The sequence below is a fragment of the Taudactylus pleione genome, unplaced genomic scaffold, assembly GCF_031769625.1.
Source record: "Taudactylus pleione unplaced genomic scaffold, aTauple2 ptg000192l, whole genome shotgun sequence".
Classification (NCBI taxonomy): Eukaryota; Metazoa; Chordata; class Amphibia; order Anura; family Myobatrachidae; genus Taudactylus; species Taudactylus pleione.
This window is the reverse complement of record NW_028284594.1, coordinates 3,218,622-3,244,458: the sequence shown is the minus strand read 5'-3', so window position 1 is coordinate 3,244,458 and position 25,837 is coordinate 3,218,622. Positions and strand designations below refer to the sequence as shown.

The window sequence follows — 25,837 nt, the reverse complement described above, 5'->3', positions numbered from 1 at the left end:
ACTTTCCAAATAAGCACACATAGAAAAATATCAATAGAATCTTACGGAAACATTTTAGTTGTACTACAAATAAGAGCATACTTATTAAAATTTCAACCGTATTGTGGTATATCAGGAAAACTGCAGGTTCCCTTCTGTCTAGATAGCTGTGAATGTTTTAAAAGAATAGTCTCACTTTGAAACACAAAAAGTTCAAAAATGAAATTGCAAGGTATTCTTTTGCCTTTCTTCTGTGTCTGGAAGCATGATTTGTACAATGCATATGACTAGTCTTTAGCTTCGTCCATGAGAGAAGTCCAAACTCTGTAGGCACTCACAAATCTTGTCCCTGCACTTTTCCTATATGCATACCTTAGAAAACTATCTACTGGACCATAAGGAAATATTTTATTTATTCTACAAGTTAATTTTTACATAAATGTATATGGTGTTTTAAAAACAAAAAGCTATTTTCTAAAAATCAATTGAAAATTCAAAGAAAAATCTTCAGGTAGGTGGCTCGTTGGTCTAGGGGTATGATTCTCGCTTCGGGTGCGAGAGGTCCCGGGTTCAAATCCCGGACGAGCCCAAATTTTCAGATTCTTTGAAATGGTTCTACTATCTTATTGTAGTCAATTTCCTGAGTGAATTTCAAATGAATGTTGTTTTTTCAAAACTCTCAAAATAGATTGTATTTACTAATTTGCACAATTGAATTTTGTTTTTTGTCAAACTGCTAAAATTATTTGTAAGTACTTATCTGCACACAGCATGTGGCATGTCTTGGGTTTTATCCATCAGAAAAACTCTGCTGGGCATCATAAAACTTTGTACAGCAATTTTCAAGCAAGTATACTTAGAAAATTATTGACTATTAGGAAATATTTTATTTATGCTAATATTTCCTCCTTGTACACATTAGTGACTGCTTTAAAATAATATAATTTTCACATAAAATTGGTTAAGATATCAAATAAAACATGCTTACTTGATGATTCTATGATTTTCGTTTTGGGCGCGACAGGTACCTGGTTCAATTCCCTGTCGAGCCCTCTCTTTCTTTTTACGGTGCATCTCATGGTTTATATATATCTGATTTTCTCAATTGGCTAAGTCAATAGCATCAACTGAGTTTTGTTTTTGCCATACTCCCAATAGAATTTGTACATACTTATGAATCTTGCCTTCATCATTTTCCTATTGCCTTTCTTCTATTTATGCATGATTTACACATAGCTTTTTACAAGTCTTGGGTTTTATCGATCAGACAAGTCCAAACTCTGTAGCCATTTTTATATCTTGTCACTGCACTTTCCAAATAAGCACACATAGAAAACTATCAATAGAATCTTACGGAAACATTTTAGTTGTACTACAAATAAGAGCATACTTATTAAAATTTCAACCGTATTGTGGTATATCAGGAAAACTGCAGGTTCCCTTCTGTCTAGATAGCTTTGAATGTTTTAAAAGAATAGTCTCACTTTGAAACACAAAAAGTTCAAAAATGAAATTGCAAGGTATTCTTTTGCCTTTCTTCTGTGTCTGGAAGCATGATTTGTACAATGCATATGACTAGTCTTTAGCTTCATCCATGAGAGAAGTCCAAACTCTGTAGGCACTCACAAATCTTGTCCCTGCACTTTTCCTATATGCATACCTTAGAAAACTATCTACTGGACCATAAGGAAATATTTTATTTATTCTACAAGTTAATTATTACATAAATGTATATGGTGTTTTAAAAACAAAAAGCTATTTTCTAAAAATCAATTGAAAAATCCAAAGAAAAATCTTCAGGTAGGTGGCTCGTTGGTCTAGGGGTATGATTCTCGCTTCGGGTGCGAGAGGTCCCGGGTTCAAATCCCGGACGAGCCCAAATTTTCAGATTCTTTGAAATGGTTCTATTATCTTATTGTAGTGAATTTCAAATGAATGTTGTTTTTTCAAAACTCTCAAAATAGATTGTATTTACTAATTTGCACAATTGAATTTTGTTTTTTGTCAAACTGCTAAAATTATTTGTAAGTACTTATCTGCACACAGCATGTGACATGTCTTGGGTTTTATCCATCAGAAAAACTCTGCTGGGCATCATAAAACTTTGCACAGCAATTTTCAAGCAAGTATACTTAGAAAATTATTGACTATTAGGAAATATTTTATTTATGCTAATATTTCCTCCTTGTACACATTAGTGACTGCTTTAAAATAATATAATTTTCACATAAAATTGGTTAAGATATCAAATAAAACATGCTTACTTGATGATTCTATGATTTTTGTTTTGGGCGCGACAGGTCCCTGGTTCAATTCCCTGACGAGCCCTCTCTTTCTTTTTACGGTGCATCTCATGGTTTATATATATCTGATTTTCTCAACTGGCTAAGTCAATAGCATCAACTGAGTTTTGTTTTTGCCATACTCCCAATAGAATTTGTACATACTTATGAATCTTGCCTTCATCATTTTCCTATTGCCTTTCTTCTATTTATGCATGATTTACACATAGCTTTTTACAAGTCTTGGGTTTTATCGATCAGACAAGTCCAAACTCTGTAGCCATTTTTATATCTTGTCACTGCACTTTCCAAATAAGCACACATAGAAAACTATCAATAGAATCTTACGGAAACATTTTAGTTGTACTACAAATAAGAGCATACTTATTAAAATTTCAACCGTATTGTGGTATATCAGGAAAACTGCAGGTTCCCTTCTGTCTAGATAGCTTTGAATGTTTTAAAAGAATAGTCTCACTTTGAAACACAAAAAGTTCAAAAATGAAATTGCAAGGTATTCTTTTGCCTTTCTTCTGTGTCTGGAAGCATGATTTGTACAATGCATATGACTAGTCTTTAGCTTCGTCCATGAGAGAAGTCCAAACTCTGTAGGCACTCACAAATCTTGTCCCTGCACTTTTCCTATATGCATACCTTAGAAAGCTATCTACTGGACCATAAGGAAATATTTTATTTATTCTACAAGTTAATTTTTACATAAATGTATATGGTGTTTTAAAAACAAAAAGCTATTTTCTAAAAATCAATTGAAAATTCAAAGAAAAATCTTCAGGTAGGTGGCTCGTTGGTCTAGGGGTATGATTCTCGCTTCGGGTGCGAGAGGTCCCGGGTTCAAATCCCGGACGAGCCCAAATTTTCAGATTCTTTGAAATGGTTCTATTATCTTATTGTAGTGAATTTCAAATGAATGTTGTTTTTTCAAAACTCTCAAAATAGATTGTATTTACTAATTTGCACAATTGAATTTTGTTTTTTGTCAAACTGCTAAAATTATTTGTAAGTACTTATCTGCACACAGCATGTGACATGTCTTGGGTTTTATCCATCAGAAAAACTCTGCTGGGCATCATAAAACTTTGTACAGCAATTTTCAAGCAAGTATACTTAGAAAATTATTGACTATTAGGAAATATTTTATTTATGCTAATATTTCCTCCTTGTACACATTAGTGACTGCTTTAAAATAATATAATTTTCACATAAAATTGGTTAAGATATCAAATAAAACATGCTTACTTGATGATTCTATGATTTTCGTTTTGGGCGCGACAGGTACCTGGTTCAATTCCCTGACGAGCCCTCTCTTTCTTTTTACGGTGCATCTCATGGTTTATATATATCTGATTTTCTCAATTGGCTAAGTCAATAGCATCAACTGAGTTTTGTTTTTGCCATACTCCCAATAGAATTTGTACATACTTATGAATCTTGCCTTCATCATTTTCCTATTGCCTTTCTTCTATTTATGCATGATTTACACATAGCTTTTTACAAGTCTTGGGTTTTATCGATCAGACAAGTCCAAACTCTGTAGCCATTTTTATATCTTGTCACTGCACTTTCCAAATAAGCACACATAGAAAACTATCAATAGAATCTTACGGAAACATTTTAGTTGTACTACAAATAAGAGCATACTTATTAAAATTTCAACCGTATTGTGGTATATCAGGAAAACTGCAGGTTCCCTTCTGTCTAGATAGCTTTGAATGTTTTAAAAGAATAGTCTCACTTTGAAACACAAAAAGTTCAAAAATGAAATTGCAAGGTATTCTTTTGCCTTTCTTCTGTGTCTGGAAGCATGATTTGTACAATGCATATGACTAGTCTTTAGCTTCGTCCATGAGAGAAGTCCAAACTCTGTAGGCACTCACAAATCTTGTCCCTGCACTTTTCCTATATGCATACCTTAGAAAACTATCTACTGGACCATAAGGAAATATTTTATTTATTCTACAAGTTAATTTTTACATAAATGTATATGGTGTTTTAAAAACAAAAAGCTATTTTCTAAAAATCAATTGAAAATTCAAAGAAAAATCTTCAGGTAGGTGGCTCGTTGGTCTAGGGGTATGATTCTCGCTTCGGGTGCGAGAGGTCCCGGGTTCAAATCCCGGACGAGCCCAAATTTTCAGATTCTTTGAAATGGTTCTATTATCTTATTGTAGTCAATTTCCTGAGTGAATTTCAAATGAATGTTGTTTTTTCCAAACTCTCAAAATAGATTGTATTTACTAATTTGCACAATTGAATTTTGTTTTTTGTCAAACTGCTAAAATTATTTGTAAGTACTTATCTGCACACAGCATGTGACATGTCTTGGGTTTTATCCATCAGAAAAACTCTGCTGGGCATCATAAAACTTTGTACAGCAATTTTCAAGCAAGTATACTTAGAAAATTATTGACTATTAGGAAATATTTTATTTATGCTAATATTTCCTCCTTGTACACATTAGTGACTGCTTTAAAATAATATAATTTTCACATAAAATTGGTTAAGATATCAAATAAAACATGCTTACTTGATGATTCTATGATTTTCGTTTTGGGCGCGACAGGTACCTGGTTCAATTCCCTGTCGAGCCCTCTCTTTCTTTTTACGGTGCATCTCATGGTTTATATATATCTGATTTTCTCAATTGGCTAAGTCAATAGCATCAACTGAGTTTTGTTTTTGCCATACTCCCAATAGAATTTGTACATACTTATGAATCTTGCCTTCATCATTTTCCTATTGCCTTTCTTCTATTTATGCATGATTTACACATAGCTTTTTACAAGTCTTGGGTTTTATCGATCAGACAAGTCCAAACTCTGTAGCCATTTTTATATCTTGTCACTGCACTTTCCAAATAAGCACACATAGAAAACTATCAATAGAATCTTACGGAAACATTTTAGTTGTACTACAAATAAGAGCATACTTATTAAAATTTCAACCGTATTGTGGTATATCAGGAAAACTGCAGGTTCCCTTCTGTCTAGATAGCTTTGAATGTTTTAAAAGAATAGTCTCACTTTGAAACACAAAAAGTTCAAAAATGAAATTGCAAGGTATTCTTTTGCCTTTCTTCTGTGTCTGGAAGCATGATTTGTACAATGCATATGACTAGTCTTTAGCTTCGTCCATGAGAGAAGTCCAAACTCTGTAGGCACTCACAAATCTTGTCCCTGCACTTTTCCTATATGCATACCTTAGAAAACTATCTACTGGACCATAAGGAAATATTTTATTTATTCTACAAGTTAATTTTTACATAAATGTATATGGTGTTTTAAAAACAAAAAGCTATTTTCTAAAAATCAATTGAAAATTCAAAGAAAAATCTTCAGGTAGGTGGCTCGTTGGTCTAGGGGTATGATTCTCGCTTCGGGTGCGAGAGGTCCCGGGTTCAAATCCCGGACGAGCCCAAATTTTCAGATTCTTTGAAATGGTTCTATTATCTTATTGTAGTCAATTTCCTGAGTGAATTTCAAATGAATGTTGTTTTTTCCAAACTCTCAAAATAGATTGTATTTACTAATTTGCACAATTGAATTTTGTTTTTTGTCAAACTGCTAAAATTATTTGTAAGTACTTATCTGCACACAGCATGTGACATGTCTTGGGTTTTATCCATCAGAAAAACTCTGCTGGGCATCATAAAACTTTGTACAGCAATTTTCAAGCAAGTATACTTAGAAAATTATTGACTATTAGGAAATATTTTATTTATGCTAATATTTCCTCCTTGTACACATTAGTGACTGCTTTAAAATAATATAATTTTCACATAAAATTGGTTAAGATATCAAATAAAACATGCTTACTTGATGATTCTATGATTTTTGTTTTGGGCGCGACAGGTACCTGGTTCAATTCCCTGTCGAGCCCTCTCTTTCTTTTTACGGTGCATCTCATGGTTTATATATATCTGATTTTCTCAATTGGCTAAGTCAATAGCATCAACTGAGTTTTGTTTTTGCCATACTCCCAATAGAATTTGTACATACTTATGAATCTTGCCTTCATCATTTTCCTATTGCCTTTCTTCTATTTATGCATGATTTACACATAGCTTTTTACAAGTCTTGGGTTTTATCGATCAGACAAGTCCAAACTCTGTAGCCATTTTTATATCTTGTCACTGCACTTTCCAAATAAGCACACATAGAAAACTATCAATAGAATCTTACGGAAACATTTTAGTTGTACTACAAATAAGAGCATACTTATTAAAATTTCAACCGTATTGTGGTATATCAGGAAAACTGCAGGTTCCCTTCTGTCTAGATAGCTTTGAATGTTTTAAAAGAATAGTCTCACTTTGAAACACAAAAAGTTCAAAAATGAAATTGCAAGGTATTCTTTTGCCTTTCTTCTGTGTCTGGAAGCATGATTTGTACAATGCATATGACTAGTCTTTAGCTTCGTCCATGAGAGAAGTCCAAACTCTGTAGGCACTCACAAATCTTGTCCCTGCACTTTTCCTATATGCATACCTTAGAAAACTATCTACTGGACCATAAGGAAATATTTTATTTATTCTACAAGTTAATTATTACATAAATGTATATGGTGTTTTAAAAACAAAAAGCTATTTTCTAAAAATCAATTGAAAAATCCAAAGAAAAATCTTCAGGTAGGTGGCTCGTTGGTCTAGGGGTATGATTCTCGCTTCGGGTGCGAGAGGTCCCGGGTTCAAATCCCGGACGAGCCCAAATTTTCAGATTCTTTGAAATGGTTCTATTATCTTATTGTAGTGAATTTCAAATGAATGTTGTTTTTTCAAAACTCTCAAAATAGATTGTATTTACTAATTTGCACAATTGAATTTTGTTTTTTGTCAAACTGCTAAAATTATTTGTAAGTACTTATCTGCACACAGCATGTGACATGTCTTGGGTTTTATCCATCAGAAAAACTCTGCTGGGCATCATAAAACTTTGCACAGCAATTTTCAAGCAAGTATACTTAGAAAATTATTGACTATTAGGAAATATTTTATTTATGCTAATATTTCCTCCTTGTACACATTAGTGACTGCTTTAAAATAATATAATTTTCACATAAAATTGGTTAAGATATCAAATAAAACATGCTTACTTGATGATTCTATGATTTTCGTTTTGGGCGCGACAGGTCCCTGGTTCAATTCCCTGACGAGCCCTCTCTTTCTTTTTACGGTGCATCTCATGGTTTATATATATCTGATTTTCTCAACTGGCTAAGTCAATAGCATCAACTGAGTTTTGTTTTTGCCATACTCCCAATAGAATTTGTACATACTTATGAATCTTGCCTTCATCATTTTCCTATTGCCTTTCTTCTATTTATGCATGATTTACACATAGCTTTTTACAAGTCTTGGGTTTTATCGATCAGACAAGTCCAAACTCTGTAGCCATTTTTATATCTTGTCACTGCACTTTCCAAATAAGCACACATAGAAAACTATCAATAGAATCTTACGGAAACATTTTAGTTGTACTACAAATAAGAGCATACTTATTAAAATTTCAACCGTATTGTGGTATATCAGGAAAACTGCAGGTTCCCTTCTGTCTAGATAGCTTTGAATGTTTTAAAAGAATAGTCTCACTTTGAAACACAAAAAGTTCAAAAATGAAATTGCAAGGTATTCTTTTGCCTTTCTTCTGTGTCTGGAAGCATGATTTGTACAATGCATATGACTAGTCTTTAGCTTCGTCCATGAGAGAAGTCCAAACTCTGTAGGCACTCACAAATCTTGTCCCTGCACTTTTCCTATATGCATACCTTAGAAAGCTATCTACTGGACCATAAGGAAATATTTTATTTATTCTACAAGTTAATTTTTACATAAATGTATATAGTGTTTTAAAAACAAAAAGCTATTTTCTAAAAATCAATTGAAAATTCAAAGAAAAATCTTCAGGTAGGTGGCTCGTTGGTCTAGGGGTATGATTCTCGCTTCGGGTGCGAGAGGTCCCGGGTTCAAATCCCGGACGAGCCCAATTTTTCAGATTCTTTGCAATGGTTGTATTATCTTATTGTAGTCAATGTCCTGAGTGAATTTCAACTGAATGTTGTTTTTTCAAAACTCTCAAAATAGATTGTATTTACTAATTTGCACAATTGAATTTTGTTTTTTGTCAAACTGCTAAAATTATTTGTAAGTACTTATCTGCACACAGCATGTGACATGCCTTGGGTTTTATCCATCAGAAAAACTCTGCTGGGCATCATAAAACTTTGTACAGCAATTTTCAAGCAAGTATACTTAGAAAATTATTGACTATTAGGAAATATTTTATTTATGCTAATATTTCCTCCTTGTACACATTAGTGACTGCTTTAAAATAATATAATTTTCACATAAAAACAGTTAAGATATCAAATAAAACATGCTTACTTGATGATTCTATGATTTTCGCTTTGGGCGCGACAGGTCCCTGGTTCAATTCCCTGACTAGCCCTCTCTTTCTTTTTACGGTGCATCTCATGGTTTATATATATCTGATTTTCTCAATTGGCTAAGTCAATAGCATCAACTGAGTTTTGTTTTTCCCATACTCCCAATAGAATTTGTACATACTTATGAATCTTGCCTTCATCATTTTCCTATTGCCTTTCTTCTATTTATGCATGATTTACACATAGCTTTTTACAAGTCTTGGGTTTTATTGATCAGACAAGTCCAAACTCTGTAGCCATTTTTATATCTTGTCACTGCACTTTCCAAATAAGCACACATAGAAAACTATCAATAGAATCTTACGGAAACATTTTAGTTATACTACAAATAAGAGCATACTTATTAAAATTTCAACCGTATTGTGGTATATCAGGAAAACTGCAGGTTCCCTTCTGTCTAGATAGCTTTGAATGTTTTAAAAGAATAGTCTCACTTTGAAACACAAAAAGTTCAAAAATGAAATTGCAAGGTATTCTTTTGCCTTTCTTCTGTGTCTGGAAGCATGATTTGTACATTGCATATGACAAGCCTTTAGCTTCGTCCATGAGAGAAGTCCAAACTCTGTAGGCACTCACAAATCTTGTCCCTGCACTTTTCCTATATGCATACCTTAGAAAACTATCTACTGGACCATAAGGAAATATTTTATTTATTCTACAAGTTAATTTTTACATAAATGTATATGGTGTTTTAAAAACAAAAAGCTATTTTCTAAAAATCAATTGAAAATTCAAAGAAAAATCTTCAGGTAGGTGGCTCGTTGGTCTAGGGGTATGATTCTCGCTTCGGGTGCGAGAGGTCCCGGGTTCAAATCCCGGACGAGCCCAAATTTTCAGATTCTTTGAAATGGTTCTATTATCTTATTGTAGTCAATTTCCTGAGTGAATTTCAAATGAATGTTGTTTTTTCAAAACTCTCAAAATAGATTGTATTTACTAATTTGCACAATTGAATTTTGTTTTTTGTCAAACTGCTAAAATTATTTGTAAGTACTTATCTGCACACAGCATGTGACATGTCTTGGGTTTTATCCATCAGAAAAACTCTGCTGGGCATCATAAAACTTTGTACAGCAATTTTCAAGCAAGTATACTTAGAAAATTATTGACTATTAGGAAATATTTTATTTATGCTAATATTTCCTCCTTGTACACATTAGTGACTGCTTTAAAATAATATAATTTTCACATAAAATTGGTTAAGATATCAAATAAAACATGCTTACTTGATGATTCTATGATTTTCGTTTTGGGCGCGACAGGTACCTGGTTCAATTCCCTGTCGAGCCCTCTCTTTCTTTTTACGGTGCATCTCATGGTTTATATATATCTGATTTTCTCAATTGGCTAAGTCAATAGCATCAACTGAGTTTTGTTTTTGCCATACTCCCAATAGAATTTGTACATACTTATGAATCTTGCCTTCATCATTTTCCTATTGCCTTTCTTCTATTTATGCATGATTTACACATAGCTTTTTACAAGTCTTGGGTTTTATCGATCAGACAAGTCCAAACTCTGTAGCCATTTTTATATCTTGTCACTGCACTTTTCAAATAAGCACACATAGAAAACTATCAATAGAATCTTACGGAAACATTTTAGTTGTACTACAAATAAGAGCATACTTATTAAAATTTCAACCGTATTGTGGTATATCAGGAAAACTGCAGGTTCCCTTCTGTCTAGATAGCTTTGAATGTTTTAAAAGAATAGTCTCACTTTGAAACACAAAAAGTTCAAAAATGAAATTGCAAGGTATTCTTTTGCCTTTCTTCTGTGTCTGGAAGCATGATTTGTACAATGCATATGACTAGTCTTTAGCTTCGTCCATGAGAGAAGTCCAAACTCTGTAGGCACTCACAAATCTTGTCCCTGCACTTTTCCTATATGCATACCTTAGAAAACTATCTACTGGACCATAAGGAAATATTTTATTTATTCTACAAGTTAATTATTACATAAATGTATATGGTGTTTTAAAAACAAAAAGCTATTTTCTAAAAATCAATTGAAAAATCCAAAGAAAAATCTTCAGGTAGGTGGCTCGTTGGTCTAGGGGTATGATTCTCACTTCGGGTGCGAGAGGTCCCGGGTTCAAATCCCGGACGAGCCCAAATTTTCAGATTCTTTGAAATGGTTCTATTATCTTATTGTAGTGAATTTCAAATGAATGTTGTTTTTTCAAAACTCTCAAAATAGATTGTATTTACTAATTTGCACAATTGAATTTTGTTTTTTGTCAAACTGCTAAAATTATTTGTAAGTACTTATCTGCACACAGCATGTGACATGTCTTGGGTTTTATCCATCAGAAAAACTCTGCTGGGCATCATAAAACTTTGCACAGCAATTTTCAAGCAAGTATACTTAGAAAATTATTGACTATTAGGAAATATTTTATTTATGCTAATATTTCCTCCTTGTACACATTAGTGACTGCTTTAAAATAATATAATTTTCACATAAAATTGGTTAAGATATCAAATAAAACATGCTTACTTGATGATTCTATGATTTTTGTTTTGGGCGCGACAGGTCCCTGGTTCAATTCCCTGACGAGCCCTCTCTTTCTTTTTACGGTGCATCTCATGGTTTATATATATCTGATTTTCTCAACTGGCTAAGTCAATAGCATCAACTGAGTTTTGTTTTTGCCATACTCCCAATAGAATTTGTACATACTTATGAATCTTGCCTTCATCATTTTCCTATTGCCTTTCTTCTATTTATGCATGATTTACACATAGCTTTTTACAAGTCTTGGGTTTTATCGATCAGACAAGTCCAAACTCTGTAGCCATTTTTATATCTTGTCACTGCACTTTCCAAATAAGCACACATAGAAAACTATCAATAGAATCTTACGGAAACATTTTAGTTGTACTACAAATAAGAGCATACTTATTAAAATTTCAACCGTATTGTGGTATATCAGGAAAACTGCAGGTTCCCTTCTGTCTAGATAGCTTTGAATGTTTTAAAAGAATAGTCTCACTTTGAAACACAAAAAGTTCAAAAATGAAATTGCAAGGTATTCTTTTGCCTTTCTTCTGTGTCTGGAAGCATGATTTGTACAATGCATATGACTAGTCTTTAGCTTCGTCCATGAGAGAAGTCCAAACTCTGTAGGCACTCACAAATCTTGTCCCTGCACTTTTCCTATATGCATACCTTAGAAAGCTATCTACTGGACCATAAGGAAATATTTTATTTATTCTACAAGTTAATTTTTACATAAATGTATATGGTGTTTTAAAAACAAAAAGCTATTTTCTAAAAATCAATTGAAAATTCAAAGAAAAATCTTCAGGTAGGTGGCTCGTTGGTCTAGGGGTATGATTCTCGCTTCGGGTGCGAGAGGTCCCGGGTTCAAATCCCGGACGAGCCCAAATTTTCAGATTCTTTGAAATGGTTCTATTATCTTATTGTAGTGAATTTCAAATGAATGTTGTTTTTTCAAAACTCTCAAAATAGATTGTATTTACTAATTTGCACAATTGAATTTTGTTTTTTGTCAAACTGCTAAAATTATTTGTAAGTACTTATCTGCACACAGCATGTGACATGTCTTGGGTTTTATCCATCAGAAAAACTCTGCTGGGCATCATAAAACTTTGTACAGCAATTTTCAAGCAAGTATACTTAGAAAATTATTGACTATTAGGAAATATTTTATTTATGCTAATATTTTCTCCTTGTACACATTAGTGACTGCTTTAAAATAATATAATTTTCACATAAAATTGGTTAAGATATCAAATAAAACATGCTTACTTGATGATTCTATGATTTTCGTTTTGGGCGCGACAGGTACCTGGTTCAATTCCCTGACGAGCCCTCTCTTTCTTTTTACGGTGCATCTCATGGTTTATATATATCTGATTTTCTCAATTGGCTAAGTCAATAGCATCAACTGAGTTTTGTTTTTGCCATACTCCCAATAGAATTTGTACATACTTATGAATCTTGCCTTCATCATTTTCCTATTGCCTTTCTTCTATTTATGCATGATTTACACATAGCTTTTTACAAGTCTTGGGTTTTATCGATCAGACAAGTCCAAACTCTGTAGCCATTTTTATATCTTGTCACTGCACTTTCCAAATAAGCACACATAGAAAACTATCAATAGAATCTTACGGAAACATTTTAGTTGTACTACAAATAAGAGCATACTTATTAAAATTTCAACCGTATTGTGGTATATCAGGAAAACTGCAGGTTCCCTTCTGTCTAGATAGCTTTGAATGTTTTAAAAGAATAGTCTCACTTTGAAACACAAAAAGTTCAAAAATGAAATTGCAAGGTATTCTTTTGCCTTTCTTCTGTGTCTGGAAGCATGATTTGTACAATGCATATGACTAGTCTTTAGCTTCGTCCATGAGAGAAGTCCAAACTCTGTAGGCACTCACAAATCTTGTCCCTGCACTTTTCCTATATGCATACCTTAGAAAACTATCTACTGGACCATAAGGAAATATTTTATTTATTCTACAAGTTAATTTTTACATAAATGTATATGGTGTTTTAAAAACAAAAAGCTATTTTCTAAAAATCAATTGAAAATTCAAAGAAAAATCTTCAGGTAGGTGGCTCGTTGGTCTAGGGGTATGATTCTCGCTTCGGGTGCGAGAGGTCCCGGGTTCAAATCCCGGACGAGCCCAAATTTTCAGATTCTTTGAAATGGTTCTATTATCTTATTGTAGTGAATTTCAAATGAATGTTGTTTTTTCAAAACTCTCAAAATAGATTGTATTTACTAATTTGCACAATTGAATTTTGTTTTTTGTCAAACTGCTAAAATTATTTGTAAGTACTTATCTGCACACAGCATGTGACATGTCTTGGGTTTTATCCATCAGAAAAACTCTGCTGGGCATCATAAAACTTTGCACAGCAATTTTCAAGCAAGTATACTTAGAAAATTATTGACTATTAGGAAATATTTTATTTATGCTAATATTTCCTCCTTGTACACATTAGTGACTGCTTTAAAATAATATAATTTTCACATAAAATTGGTTAAGATATCAAATAAAACATGCTTACTTGATGATTCTATGATTTTTGTTTTGGGCGCGACAGGTCCCTGGTTCAATTCCCTGACGAGCCCTCTCTTTCTTTTTACGGTGCATCTCATGGTTTATATATATCTGATTTTCTCAACTGGCTAAGTCAATAGCATCAACTGAGTTTTGTTTTTGCCATACTCCCAATAGAATTTGTACATACTTATGAATCTTGCCTTCATCATTTTCCTATTGCCTTTCTTCTATTTATGCATGATTTACACATAGCTTTTTACAAGTCTTGGGTTTTATCGATCAGACAAGTCCAAACTCTGTAGCCATTTTTATATCTTGTCACTGCACTTTCCAAATAAGCACACATAGAAAACTATCAATAGAATCTTACGGAAACATTTTAGTTGTACTACAAATAAGAGCATACTTATTAAAATTTCAACCGTATTGTGGTATATCAGGAAAACTGCAGGTTCCCTTCTGTCTAGATAGCTTTGAATGTTTTAAAAGAATAGTCTCACTTTGAAACACAAAAAGTTCAAAAATGAAATTGCAAGGTATTCTTTTGCCTTTCTTCTGTGTCTGGAAGCATGATTTGTACAATGCATATGACTAGTCTTTAGCTTCGTCCATGAGAGAAGTCCAAACTCTGTAGGCACTCACAAATCTTGTCCCTGCACTTTTCCTATATGCATACCTTAGAAAGCTATCTACTGGACCATAAGGAAATATTTTATTTATTCTACAAGTTAATTTTTACATAAATGTATATAGTGTTTTAAAAACAAAAAGCTATTTTCTAAAAATCAATTGAAAATTCAAAGAAAAATCGTCAGGTAGGTGGCTCGTTGGTCTAGGGGTATGAATCTCGCTTCGGGTGCGAGAGGTCACGGGTTCAAATCCCGGACGAGCCCAAATTTTCAGATTCTTTGAAATGGTTCTATTATCTTATTGTAGTCAATTTCCTGAGTGAATTTCAAATGAATGTTGTTTTTTCAAAACTCTCAAAATAGATTGTATTTACTAATTTGCACAATTGAATTTTGTTTTTTGTCAAACTGCTAAAATTATTTGTAAGTACTTATCTGCACACAGCATGTGACATGTCTTGGGTTTTATCCATCAGAAAAACTCTGCTGGGCATCATAAAACTTTGTACAGCAATTTTCAAGCAAGTATACTTAGAAAATTATTGACTATTAGGAAATATTTTATTTATGCTAATATTTCCTCCTTGTACACATTAGTGACTGCTTTAAAATAATATAATTTTCACATAAAATTGGTTAAGATATCAAATAAAACATGCTTACTTGATGATTCTATGATTTTCGCTTTGGGCGCGACAGGTCCCTGGTTCAATTCCCTGACGAGCCCTCTCTTTCTTTTTACGGTGCATCTCATGGTTTATATATATCTGATTTTCTCAATTGGCTAAGTCAATAGCATCAACTGAGTTTTGTTTTTGCCATACTCCCAATAGAATTTGTACATACTTATGAATCTTGCCTTCATCATTTTCCTATTGCCTTTCTTCTATTTATGCATGATTTACACATAGCTTTTTACAAGTCTTGGGTTTTATCGATCAGACAAGTCCAAACTCTGTAGCCATTTTTATATCTTGTCACTGCACTTTCCAAATAAGCACACATAGAAAACTATCAATAGAATCTTACGGAAACATTTTAGTTGTACTACAAATAAGAGCATACTTATTAAAATTTCAACCGTATTGTGGTATATCAGGAAAACTGCAGGTTCCCTTCTGTCTAGATAGCTTTGAATGTTTTAAAAGAATAGTCTCACTTTGAAACACAAAAAGTTCAAAAATGAAATTGCAAGGTATTCTTTTGCTTTTCTTCTGTGTCTGGAAGCATGATTTGTACAATGCTTATGACTAGTCTTTAGCTTCGTCCATGAGAGAAGTCCAAACTCTGTAGGCACTCACAAATCTTGTCCCTGCACTTTTCCTATATGCATACCTTAGAAAACTATCTACTGGACCATAAGGAAATATTTTATTTATTCTACAAATTAATTTTTACATAAATGTATATGGTGTTTTAAAAACAAAAAGCTATTTTCTTAAAATCAATTGAAAAATCAAAAGAAGAATCTTCAGGTAGGTGGCTCGTTGGTCTAGGGGTATGATTCTCGCTTCGGGTGCGAGAAGTCCCGGGTTCAAATCCCGGACGAGCCCAATTTTTCAGATTCTTTGCAATGGTTGTATTATCTTATTGTAGTCAATGTCCTGAGTGAATTTCAACTGAATGTTGTTTTTTCAAAACTCTCAAAATAGATTGTATTTACTAATTTGCACAATTGAATTTTGTTTTTTGTCAAACTGCTAAAATTATTTGTAAGTACTTATCTGCACACAGCATGTGACATGCCTTGGGTTTTATCCATCAGAAAAACTCTGCTGGGCATCATAAAACTTTGTACAGCAATTTTCAAGCAAGTATACTTTGAAAATTATTGACTATTAGGAAATATTTTATTTATGCTAATATTTCCTCCTTGTACACATTAGTGACTGCTTTAAAATAATATAATTTTCACATAAAAACAGTTAAGATATCAAATAAAACATGCTTACTTGATGATTCTATGATTTTCGCTTTGGGCGCGACAGGTCCCTGGTTCAATTCCCTGACTAGCCCTCTCTTTCTTTTTACGGTGCATCTCATGGTTTATATATATCTGATTTTCTCAATTGGCTAAGTCAATAGCATCAACTGAGTTTTGTTTTTCCCATACTCCCAATAGAATTTGTACATACTTATGAATCTTGCCTTCATCATTTTCCTATTGCCTTTCTTCTATTTATGCATGATTTACACATAGCTTTTTACAAGTCTTGGGTTTTATTGATCAGACAAGTCCAAACTCTGTAGCCATTTTTATATCTTGTCACTGCACTTTCCAAATAAGCACACATAGAAAACTATCAATAGAATCTTACGGAAACATTTTAGTTATACTACAAATAAGAGCATACTTATTAAAATTTCAACCGTATTGTGGTATATCAGGAAAACTGCAGGTTCCCTTCTGTCTAGATAGCTTTGAATGTTTTAAAAGAATAGTCTCACTTTGAAACACAAAAAGTTCAAAAATGAAATTGCAAGGTATTCTTTTGCCTTTCTTCTGTGTCTGGAAGCATGATTTGTACATTGCATATGACAAGCCTTTAGCTTCGTCCATGAGAGAAGTCCAAACTCTGTAGGCACTCACAAATCTTGTCCCTGCACTTTTCCTATATGCATACCTTAGAAAACTATCTACTGGACCATAAGGAAATATTTTATTTATTCTACAAGTTAATTTTTACATAAATGTATATGGTGTTTTAAAAACAAAAAGCTATTTTCTAAAAATCAATTGAAAATTCAAAGAAAAATCTTCAGGTAGGTGGCTCGTTGGTCTAGGGGTATGATTCTCGCTTCGGGTGCGAGAGGTCCCGGGTTCAAATCCCGGACGAGCCCAAATTTTCAGATTCTTTGAAATGGTTCTATTATCTTATTGTAGTCAATTTCCTGAGTGAATTTCAAATGAATGTTGTTTTTTCAAAACTCTCAAAATAGATTGTATTTACTAATTTGCACAATTGAATTTTGTTTTTTGTCAAACTGCTAAAATTATTTGTAAGTACTTATCTGCACACAGCATGTGACATGTCTTGGGTTTTATCCATCAGAAAAACTCTGCTGGGCATCATAAAACTTTGTACAGCAATTTTCAAGCAAGTATACTTAGAAAATTATTGACTATTAGGAAATATTTTATTTATGCTAATATTTCCTCCTTGTACACATTAGTGACTGCTTTAAAATAATATAATTTTCACATAAAATTGGTTAAGATATCAAATAAAACATGCTTACTTGATGATTCTATGATTTTCGTTTTGGGCGCGACAGGTACCTGGTTCAATTCCCTGTCGAGCCCTCTCTTTCTTTTTACGGTGCATCTCATGGTTTATATATATCTGATTTTCTCAATTGGCTAAGTCAATAGCATCAACTGAGTTTTGTTTTTGCCATACTCCCAATAGAATTTGTACATACTTATGAATCTTGCCTTCATCATTTTCCTATTGCCTTTCTTCTATTTATGCATGATTTACACATAGCTTTTTACAAGTCTTGGGTTTTATCGATCAGACAAGTCCAAACTCTGTAGCCATTTTTATATCTTGTCACTGCACTTTCCAAATAAGCACACATAGAAAACTATCAATAGAATCTTACGGAAACATTTTAGTTGTACTACAAATAAGAGCATACTTATTAAAATTTCAACCGTATTGTGGTATATCAGGAAAACTGCAGGTTCCCTTCTGTCTAGATAGCTTTGAATGTTTTAAAAGAATAGTCTCACTTTGAAACACAAAAAGTTCAAAAATGAAATTGCAAGGTATTCTTTTGCCTTTCTTCTGTGTCTGGAAGCATGATTTGTACAATGCATATGACTAGTCTTTAGCTTCGTCCATGAGAGAAGTCCAAACTCTGTAGGCACTCACAAATCTTGTCCCTGCACTTTTCCTATATGCATACCTTAGAAAACTATCTACTGGACCATAAGGAAATATTTTATTTATTCTACAAGTTAATTATTACATAAATGTATATGGTGTTTTAAAAACAAAAAGCTATTTTCTAAAAATCAATTGAAAAACCCAAAGAAAAATCTTCAGGTAGGTGGCTCGTTGGTCTAGGGGTATGATTCTCGCTTCGGGTGCGAGAGGTCCCGGGTTCAAATCCCGGACGAGCCCAAATTTTCAGATTCTTTGAAATGGTTCTATTATCTTATTGTAGTGAATTTCAAATGAATGTTGTTTTTTCAAAACTCTCAAAATAGATTGTATTTACTAATTTGCACAATTGAATTTTGTTTTTTGTCAAACTGCTAAAATTATTTGTAAGTACTTATCTGCACACAGCATGTGACATGTCTTGGGTTTTATCCATCAGAAAAACTCTGCTGGGCATCATAAAACTTTGCACAGCAATTTTCAAGCAAGTATACTTAGAAAATTATTGACTATTAGGAAATATTTTATTTATGCTAATATTTCCTCCTTGTACACATTAGTGACTGCTTTAAAATAATATAATTTTCACATAAAATTGGTTAAGATATCAAATAAAACATGCTTACTTGATGATTCTATGATTTTTGTTTTGGGCGCGACAGGTCCCTGGTTCAATTCCCTGACGAGCCCTCTCTTTCTTTTTACGGTGCATCTCATGGTTTATATATATCTGATTTTCTCAACTGGCTAAGTCAATAGCATCAACTGAGTTTTGTTTTTGCCATACTCCCAATAGAATTTGTACATACTTATGAATCTTGCCTTCATCATTTTCCTATTGCCTTTCTTCTATTTATGCATGATTTACACATAGCTTTTTACAAGTCTTGGGTTTTATCGATCAGACAAGTCCAAACTCTGTAGCCATTTTTATATCTTGTCACTGCACTTTCCAAATAAGCACACATAGAAAACTATCAATAGAATCTTACGGAAACATTTTAGTTGTACTACAAATAAGAGCATACTTATTAAAATTTCAACCGTATTGTGGTATATCAGGAAAACTGCAGGTTCCCTTCTGTCTAGATAGCTTTGAATGTTTTAAAAGAATAGTCTCACTTTGAAACACAAAAAGTTCAAAAATGAAATTGCAAGGTATTCTTTTGCCTTTCTTCTGTGTCTGGAAGCATGATTTGTACAATGCATATGACTAGTCTTTAGCTTCGTCCATGAGAGAAGTCCAAACTCTGTAGGCACTCACAAATCTTGTCCCTGCACTTTTCCTATATGCATACCTTAGAAAGCTATCTACTGGACCATAAGGAAATATTTTATTTATTCTACAAGTTAATTTTTACATAAATGTATATAGTGTTTTAAAAACAAAAAGCTATTTTCTAAAAATCAATTGAAAATTCAAAGAAAAATCTTCAGGTAGGTGGCTCGTTGGTCTAGGGGTATGAATCTCGCTTCGGGTGCGAGAGGTCACGGGTTCAAATCCCGGACGAGCCCAAATTTTCAGATTCTTTGAAATGGTTCTATTATCTTATTGTAGTCAATTTCCTGAGTGAATTTCAAATGAATGTTGTTTTTTCAAAACTCTCAAAATAGATTGTATTTACTAATTTGCACAATTGAATTTTGTTTTTTGTCAAACTGCTAAAATTATTTGTAAGTACTTATCTGCACACAGCATGTGACATGTCTTGGGTTTTATCCATCAGAAAAACTCTGCTGGGCATCATAAAACTTTGTACAGCAATTTTCAAGCAAGTATACTTAGAAAATTATTGACTATTAGGAAATATTTTATTTATGCTAATATTTCCTCCTTGTACACATTAGTGACTGCTTTAAAATAATATAATTTTCACATAAAATTGGTTAAGATATCAAATAAAACATGCTTACTTGATGATTCTATGATTTTCGCTTTGGGCGCGACAGGTCCCTGGTTCAATTCCCTGACGAGCCCTCTCTTTCTTTTTACGGTGCATCTCATGGTTTATATATATCTGATTTTCTCAATTGGCTAAGTCAATAGCATCAACTGAGTTTTGTTTTTGCCATACTCCCAATAGAATTTGTACATACTTATGAATCTTGCCTTCATCATTTTCCTATTGCCTTTCTTCTATTTATGCATGATTTACACATAGCTTTTTACAAGTCTTGGGTTTTATCGATCAGACAAGTCCAAACTCTGTAGCCATTTTTATATCTTGTCACTGCACTTTCCAAATAAGCACACATAGAAAACTATCAATAGAATCTTACGGAAACATTTTAGTTGTACTACAAATAAGAGCATACTTATTAAAATTTCAACCGTATTGTGGTATATCAGGAAAACTGCAGGTTCCCTTCTGTCTAGATAGCTTTGAATGTTTTAAAAGAATAGTCTCACTTTGAAACACAAAAAGTTCAAAAATGAAATTGCAAGGTATTCTTTTGCTTTTCTTCTGTGTCTGGAAGCATGATTTGTACAATGCTTATGACTAGTCTTTAGCTTCGTCCATGAGAGAAGTCCAAACTCTGTAGGCACTCACAAATCTTGTCCCTGCACTTTTCCTATATGCATACCTTAGAAAACTATCTACTGGACCATAAGGAAATATTTTATTTATTCTACAAATTAATTTTTACATAAATGTATATGGTGTTTTAAAAACAAAAAGCTATTTTCTTAAAATCAATTGAAAAATCAAAAGAAGAATCTTCAGGTAGGTGGCTCGTTGGTCTAGGGGTATGATTCTCGCTTCGGGTGCGAGAAGTCCCGGGTTCAAATCCCGGACGAGCCCAATTTTTCAGATTCTTTGCAATGGTTGTATTATCTTATTGTAGTCAATGTCCTGAGTGAATTTCAACTGAATGTTGTTTTTTCAAAACTCTCAAAATAGATTGTATTTACTAATTTGCACAATTGAATTTTGTTTTTTGTCAAACTGCTAAAATTATTTGTAAGTACTTATCTGCACACAGCATGTGACATGCCTTGGGTTTTATCCATCAGAAAAACTCTGCTGGGCATCATAAAACTTTGTACAGCAATTTTCAAGCAAGTATACTTAGAAATTTATTGACTATTAGGAAATATTTTATTTATGCTAATATTTCCTCCTTGTACACATTAGTGACTGCTTTAAAATAATATAATTTTCACATAAAAACAGTTAAGATATCAAATAAAACATGCTTACTTGATGATTCTATGATTTTCGCTTTGGGCGCGACAGGTCCCTGGTTCAATTCCCTGACTAGCCCTCTCTTTCTTTTTACGGTGCATCTCATGGTTTATATATATCTGATTTTCTCAATTGGCTAAGTCAATAGCATCAACTGAGTTTTGTTTTTCCCATACTCCCAATAGAATTTGTACATACTTATGAATCTTGCCTTCATCATTTTCCTATTGCCTTTCTTCTATTTATGCATGATTTACACATAGCTTTTTACAAGTCTTGGGTTTTATTGATCAGACAAGTCCAAACTCTGTAGCCATTTTTATATCTTGTCACTGCACTTTCCAAATAAGCACACATAGAAAACTATCAATAGAATCTTACGGAAACATTTTAGTTATACTACAAATAAGAGCATACTTATTAAAATTTCAACCGTATTGTGGTATATCAGGAAAACTGCAGGTTCCCTTCTGTCTAGATAGCTTTGAATGTTTTAAAAGAATAGTCTCACTTTGAAACACAAAAAGTTCAAAAATGAAATTGCAAGGTATTCTTTTGCCTTTCTTCTGTGTCTGGAAGCATGATTTGTACATTGCATATGACAAGCCTTTAGCTTCGTCCATGAGAGAAGTCCAAACTCTGTAGGCACTCACAAATCTTGTCCCTGCACTTTTCCTATATGCATACCTTAGAAAACTATCTACTGGACCATAAGGAAATATTTTATTTATTCTACAAGTTAATTTTTACATAAATGTATATGGTGTTTTAAAAACAAAAAGCTATTTTCTAAAAATCAATTGAAAATTCAAAGAAAAATCTTCAGGTAGGTGGCTCGTTGGTCTAGGGGTATGATTCTCGCTTCGGGTGCGAGAGGTCCCGGGTTCAAATCCCGGACGAGCCCAAATTTTCAGATTCTTTGAAATGGTTCTATTATCTTATTGTAGTCAATTTCCTGAGTGAATTTCAAATGAATGTTGTTTTTTCAAAACTCTCAAAATAGATTGTATTTACTAATTTGCACAATTGAATTTTGTTTTTTGTCAAACTGCTAAAATTATTTGTAAGTACTTATCTGCACACAGCATGTGACATGTCTTGGGTTTTATCCATCAGAAAAACTCTGCTGGGCATCATAAAACTTTGTACAGCAATTTTCAAGCAAGTATACTTAGAAAATTATTGACTATTAGGAAATATTTTATTTATGCTAATATTTCCTCCTTGTACACATTAGTGACTGCTTTAAAATAATATAATTTTCACATAAAATTGGTTAAGATATCAAATAAAACATGCTTACTTGATGATTCTATGATTTTTGTTTTGGGCGCGACAGGTCCCTGGTTCAATTCCCTGTCGAGCCCTCTCTTTCTTTTTACGGTGCATCTCATGGTTTATATATATCTGATTTTCTCAATTGGCTAAGTCAATAGCATCAACTGAGTTTTGTTTTTGCCATACTCCCAATAGAATTTGTACATACTTATGAATCTTGCCTTCATCATTTTCCTATTGCCTTTCTTCTATTTATGCATGATTTACACATAGCTTTTTACAAGTCTTGGGTTTTATCGATCAGACAAGTCCAAACTCTGTAGCCATTTTTATATCTTGTCACTGCACTTTCCAAATAAGCACACATAGAAAACTATCAATAGAATCTTACGGAAACATTTTAGTTGTACTACAAATAAGAGCATACTTATTAAAATTTCAACCGTATTGTGGTATATCAGGAAAACTGCAGGTTCCCTTCTGTCTAGATAGCTTTGAATGTTTTAAAAGAATAGTCTCACTTTGAAACACAAAAAGTTCAAAAATGAAATTGCAAGGTATTCTTTTGCCTTTCTTCTGTGTCTGGAAGCATGATTTGTACAATGCATATGACTAGTCTTTAGCTTCGTCCATGAGAGAAGTCCAAACTCTGTAGGCACTCACAAATCTTGTCCCTGCACTTTTCCTATATGCATACCTTAGAAAACTATCTACTGGACCATAAGGAAATATTTTATTTATTCTACAAGTTAATTATTGCATAAATGTATATGGTGTTTTAAAAACAAAAAGCTATTTTCTAAAAATCAATTGAAAAATCCAAAGAAAAATCTTCAGGTAGGTGGCTCGTTGGTCTAGGGGTATGATTCTCGCTTCGGGTGCGAGAGGTCCCGGGTTCAAATCCCGGACGAGCCCAAATTTTCAGATTCTTTGAAATGGTTCTATTATCTTATTGTAGTGAATTTCAAATGAATGTTGTTTTTTCAAAACTCTCAAAATAGATTGTATTTACTAATTTGCACAATTGAATTTTGTTTTTTGTCAAACTGCTAAAATTATTTGTAAGTACTTATCTGCACACAGCATGTGACATGTCTTGGGTTTTATCCATCAGAAAAACTCTGCTGGGCATCATAAAACTTTGCACAGCAATTTTCAAGCAAGTATACTTAGAAAATTATTGACTATTAGGAAATATTTTATTTATGCTAATATTTCCTCCTTGTACACATTAGTGACTGCTTTAAAATAATATAATTTTCACATAAAATTGGTTAAGATATCAAATAAAACATGCTTACTTGATGATTCTATGATTTTTGTTTTGGGCGCGACAGGTCCCTGGTTCAATTCCCTGACGAGCCCTCTCTTTCTTTTTACGGTGCATCTCATGGTTTATATATATCTGATTTTCTCAACTGGCTAAGTCAATAGCATCAACTGAGTTTTGTTTTTGCCATACTCCCAATAGAATTTGTACATACTTATGAATCTTGCCTTCATCATTTTCCTATTGCCTTTCTTCTATTTATGCATGATTTACACATAGCTTTTTACAAGTCTTGGGTTTTATCGATCAGACAAGTCCAAACTCTGTAGCCATTTTTATATCTTGTCACTGCACTTTCCAAATAAGCACACATAGAAAACTATCGATAGAATCTTACAGAAACATTTTAGTTGTACTACAAATAAGAGCATACTTATTAAAATTTCAACCGTATTGTGGTATATCAGGAAAACTGCAGGTTCCCTTCTGTCTAGATAGCTTTGAATGTTTTAAAAGAATAGTCTCACTTTGAAACACAAAAAGTTCAAAAATGAAATTGCAAGGTATTCTTTTGCCTTTCTTCTGTGTCTGGAAGCATGATTTGTACAATGCATATGACTAGTCTTTAGCTTCGTCCATGAGAGAAGTCCAAACTCTGTAGGCACTCACAAATCTTGTCCCTGCACTTTTCCTATATGCATACCTTAGAAAGCTATCTACTGGACCATAAGGAAATATTTTATTTATTCTACAAGTTAATTTTTACATAAATGTATATGGTGTTTTAAAAACAAAAAGCTATTTTCTAAAAATCAATTGAAAATTCAAAGAAGAATCTTCAGGTAGGTGGCTCGTTGGTCTAGGGGTATGATTCTCGCTTCGGGTGCGAGAGGTCCCGGGTTCAAATCCCGGACGAGCCCAAATTTTCAGATTCTTTGAAATGGTTCTATTATCTTATTGTAGTGAATTTCAAATGAATGTTGTTTTTTCAAAACTCTCAAAATAGATTGTATTTACTAATTTGCACAATTGAATTTTGTTTTTTGTCAAACTGCTAAAATTATTTGTAAGTACTTATCTGCACACAGCATGTGAAATGTCTTGGGTTTTATCCATCAGAAAAACTCTGCTAGGCATCATAAAACTTTGTACAGCAATTTTCAAGCAAGTATACTTAGAAAATTATAGACTATTAGGAAATATTTTATTTATGCTAATATTTCCTCCTTGTACACATTAGTGACTGCTTTAAAATAATATAATTTTCACATAAAATTGGTTAAGATATCAAATAAAACATGCTTACTTGATGATTCTATGATTTTCGTTTTGGGCGCGACAGTTCCCTGGTTCAATTCCCTGACGAGCCCTCTCTTTCTTTTTACGGTGCATCTCATGGTTTATATATATCTGATTTTCTCAATTGGCTAAGTCAATAGCATCAACTGAGTTTTGTTTTTGCCATACTCCCAATAGAATTTGTACATACTTATGAATCTTGCCTTCATCATTTTCCTATTGCCTTTCTTCTATTTATGCATGATTTACACATAGCTTTTTACAAGTCTTGGGTTTTATCGATCAGACAAGTCAAAACTCTGTAGCCATTTTTATATCTTGTCACTGCACTTTCCAAATAAGCACACATAGAAAACTATCAATAGAATCTTACGGAAACATTTTAGTTGTACTACAAATAAGAGCATACTTATTAAAATTTCAACCGTATTGTGGTATATCAGGAAAACTGCAGGTTCCCTTCTGTCTAGATAGCTTTGAATGTTTTAAAAGAATAGTCTCACTTTGAAACACAA

At 32.9% G+C, this 25,837-nt stretch overlaps 20 non-coding genes across 20 annotated transcripts; all 20 read left to right on the top strand.

The window, feature by feature from the left end:
- The first annotated feature begins 496 nt into the window (after nucleotides 1-496).
- TRNAP-CGG (transfer RNA proline (anticodon CGG)) lies at nucleotides 497-568 on the top strand. The gene has a single exon. It is a non-coding gene; the product is annotated as a tRNA-Pro (tRNA).
- Nucleotides 569-1,785: 1,217 nt separating this feature from the next.
- On the top strand, nucleotides 1,786-1,857 carry TRNAP-CGG (transfer RNA proline (anticodon CGG)). Its single transcript has one exon. It is a non-coding gene; the product is annotated as a tRNA-Pro (tRNA).
- A 1,203-nt stretch (nucleotides 1,858-3,060) lies between these two features.
- TRNAP-CGG (transfer RNA proline (anticodon CGG)) lies at nucleotides 3,061-3,132 on the top strand. Its single transcript has one exon. It is a non-coding gene; the product is annotated as a tRNA-Pro (tRNA).
- Nucleotides 3,133-4,335: 1,203 nt separating this feature from the next.
- Nucleotides 4,336-4,407, top strand: TRNAP-CGG (transfer RNA proline (anticodon CGG)). The gene has a single exon. It is a non-coding gene; the product is annotated as a tRNA-Pro (tRNA).
- A 1,216-nt stretch (nucleotides 4,408-5,623) lies between these two features.
- Nucleotides 5,624-5,695, top strand: TRNAP-CGG (transfer RNA proline (anticodon CGG)). Its single transcript has one exon. It is a non-coding gene; the product is annotated as a tRNA-Pro (tRNA).
- A 1,217-nt stretch (nucleotides 5,696-6,912) lies between these two features.
- TRNAP-CGG (transfer RNA proline (anticodon CGG)) lies at nucleotides 6,913-6,984 on the top strand. Its single transcript has one exon. It is a non-coding gene; the product is annotated as a tRNA-Pro (tRNA).
- A 1,203-nt stretch (nucleotides 6,985-8,187) lies between these two features.
- On the top strand, nucleotides 8,188-8,259 carry TRNAP-CGG (transfer RNA proline (anticodon CGG)). The gene has a single exon. It is a non-coding gene; the product is annotated as a tRNA-Pro (tRNA).
- Nucleotides 8,260-9,475: 1,216 nt separating this feature from the next.
- Nucleotides 9,476-9,547, top strand: TRNAP-CGG (transfer RNA proline (anticodon CGG)). The gene has a single exon. It is a non-coding gene; the product is annotated as a tRNA-Pro (tRNA).
- A 1,217-nt stretch (nucleotides 9,548-10,764) lies between these two features.
- Nucleotides 10,765-10,836, top strand: TRNAP-CGG (transfer RNA proline (anticodon CGG)). Its single transcript has one exon. It is a non-coding gene; the product is annotated as a tRNA-Pro (tRNA).
- Nucleotides 10,837-12,039: 1,203 nt separating this feature from the next.
- Nucleotides 12,040-12,111, top strand: TRNAP-CGG (transfer RNA proline (anticodon CGG)). The gene has a single exon. It is a non-coding gene; the product is annotated as a tRNA-Pro (tRNA).
- A 1,203-nt stretch (nucleotides 12,112-13,314) lies between these two features.
- On the top strand, nucleotides 13,315-13,386 carry TRNAP-CGG (transfer RNA proline (anticodon CGG)). Its single transcript has one exon. It is a non-coding gene; the product is annotated as a tRNA-Pro (tRNA).
- Nucleotides 13,387-14,589: 1,203 nt separating this feature from the next.
- On the top strand, nucleotides 14,590-14,661 carry TRNAP-CGG (transfer RNA proline (anticodon CGG)). The gene has a single exon. It is a non-coding gene; the product is annotated as a tRNA-Pro (tRNA).
- A 1,217-nt stretch (nucleotides 14,662-15,878) lies between these two features.
- Nucleotides 15,879-15,950, top strand: TRNAP-CGG (transfer RNA proline (anticodon CGG)). Its single transcript has one exon. It is a non-coding gene; the product is annotated as a tRNA-Pro (tRNA).
- Nucleotides 15,951-17,166: 1,216 nt separating this feature from the next.
- Nucleotides 17,167-17,238, top strand: TRNAP-CGG (transfer RNA proline (anticodon CGG)). The gene has a single exon. It is a non-coding gene; the product is annotated as a tRNA-Pro (tRNA).
- Nucleotides 17,239-18,455: 1,217 nt separating this feature from the next.
- On the top strand, nucleotides 18,456-18,527 carry TRNAP-CGG (transfer RNA proline (anticodon CGG)). The gene has a single exon. It is a non-coding gene; the product is annotated as a tRNA-Pro (tRNA).
- A 1,203-nt stretch (nucleotides 18,528-19,730) lies between these two features.
- Nucleotides 19,731-19,802, top strand: TRNAP-CGG (transfer RNA proline (anticodon CGG)). Its single transcript has one exon. It is a non-coding gene; the product is annotated as a tRNA-Pro (tRNA).
- Nucleotides 19,803-21,019: 1,217 nt separating this feature from the next.
- TRNAP-CGG (transfer RNA proline (anticodon CGG)) lies at nucleotides 21,020-21,091 on the top strand. Its single transcript has one exon. It is a non-coding gene; the product is annotated as a tRNA-Pro (tRNA).
- A 1,216-nt stretch (nucleotides 21,092-22,307) lies between these two features.
- Nucleotides 22,308-22,379, top strand: TRNAP-CGG (transfer RNA proline (anticodon CGG)). The gene has a single exon. It is a non-coding gene; the product is annotated as a tRNA-Pro (tRNA).
- A 1,217-nt stretch (nucleotides 22,380-23,596) lies between these two features.
- On the top strand, nucleotides 23,597-23,668 carry TRNAP-CGG (transfer RNA proline (anticodon CGG)). The gene has a single exon. It is a non-coding gene; the product is annotated as a tRNA-Pro (tRNA).
- A 1,203-nt stretch (nucleotides 23,669-24,871) lies between these two features.
- TRNAP-CGG (transfer RNA proline (anticodon CGG)) lies at nucleotides 24,872-24,943 on the top strand. Its single transcript has one exon. It is a non-coding gene; the product is annotated as a tRNA-Pro (tRNA).
- The last annotated feature ends 894 nt before the right edge of the window (nucleotides 24,944-25,837 follow it).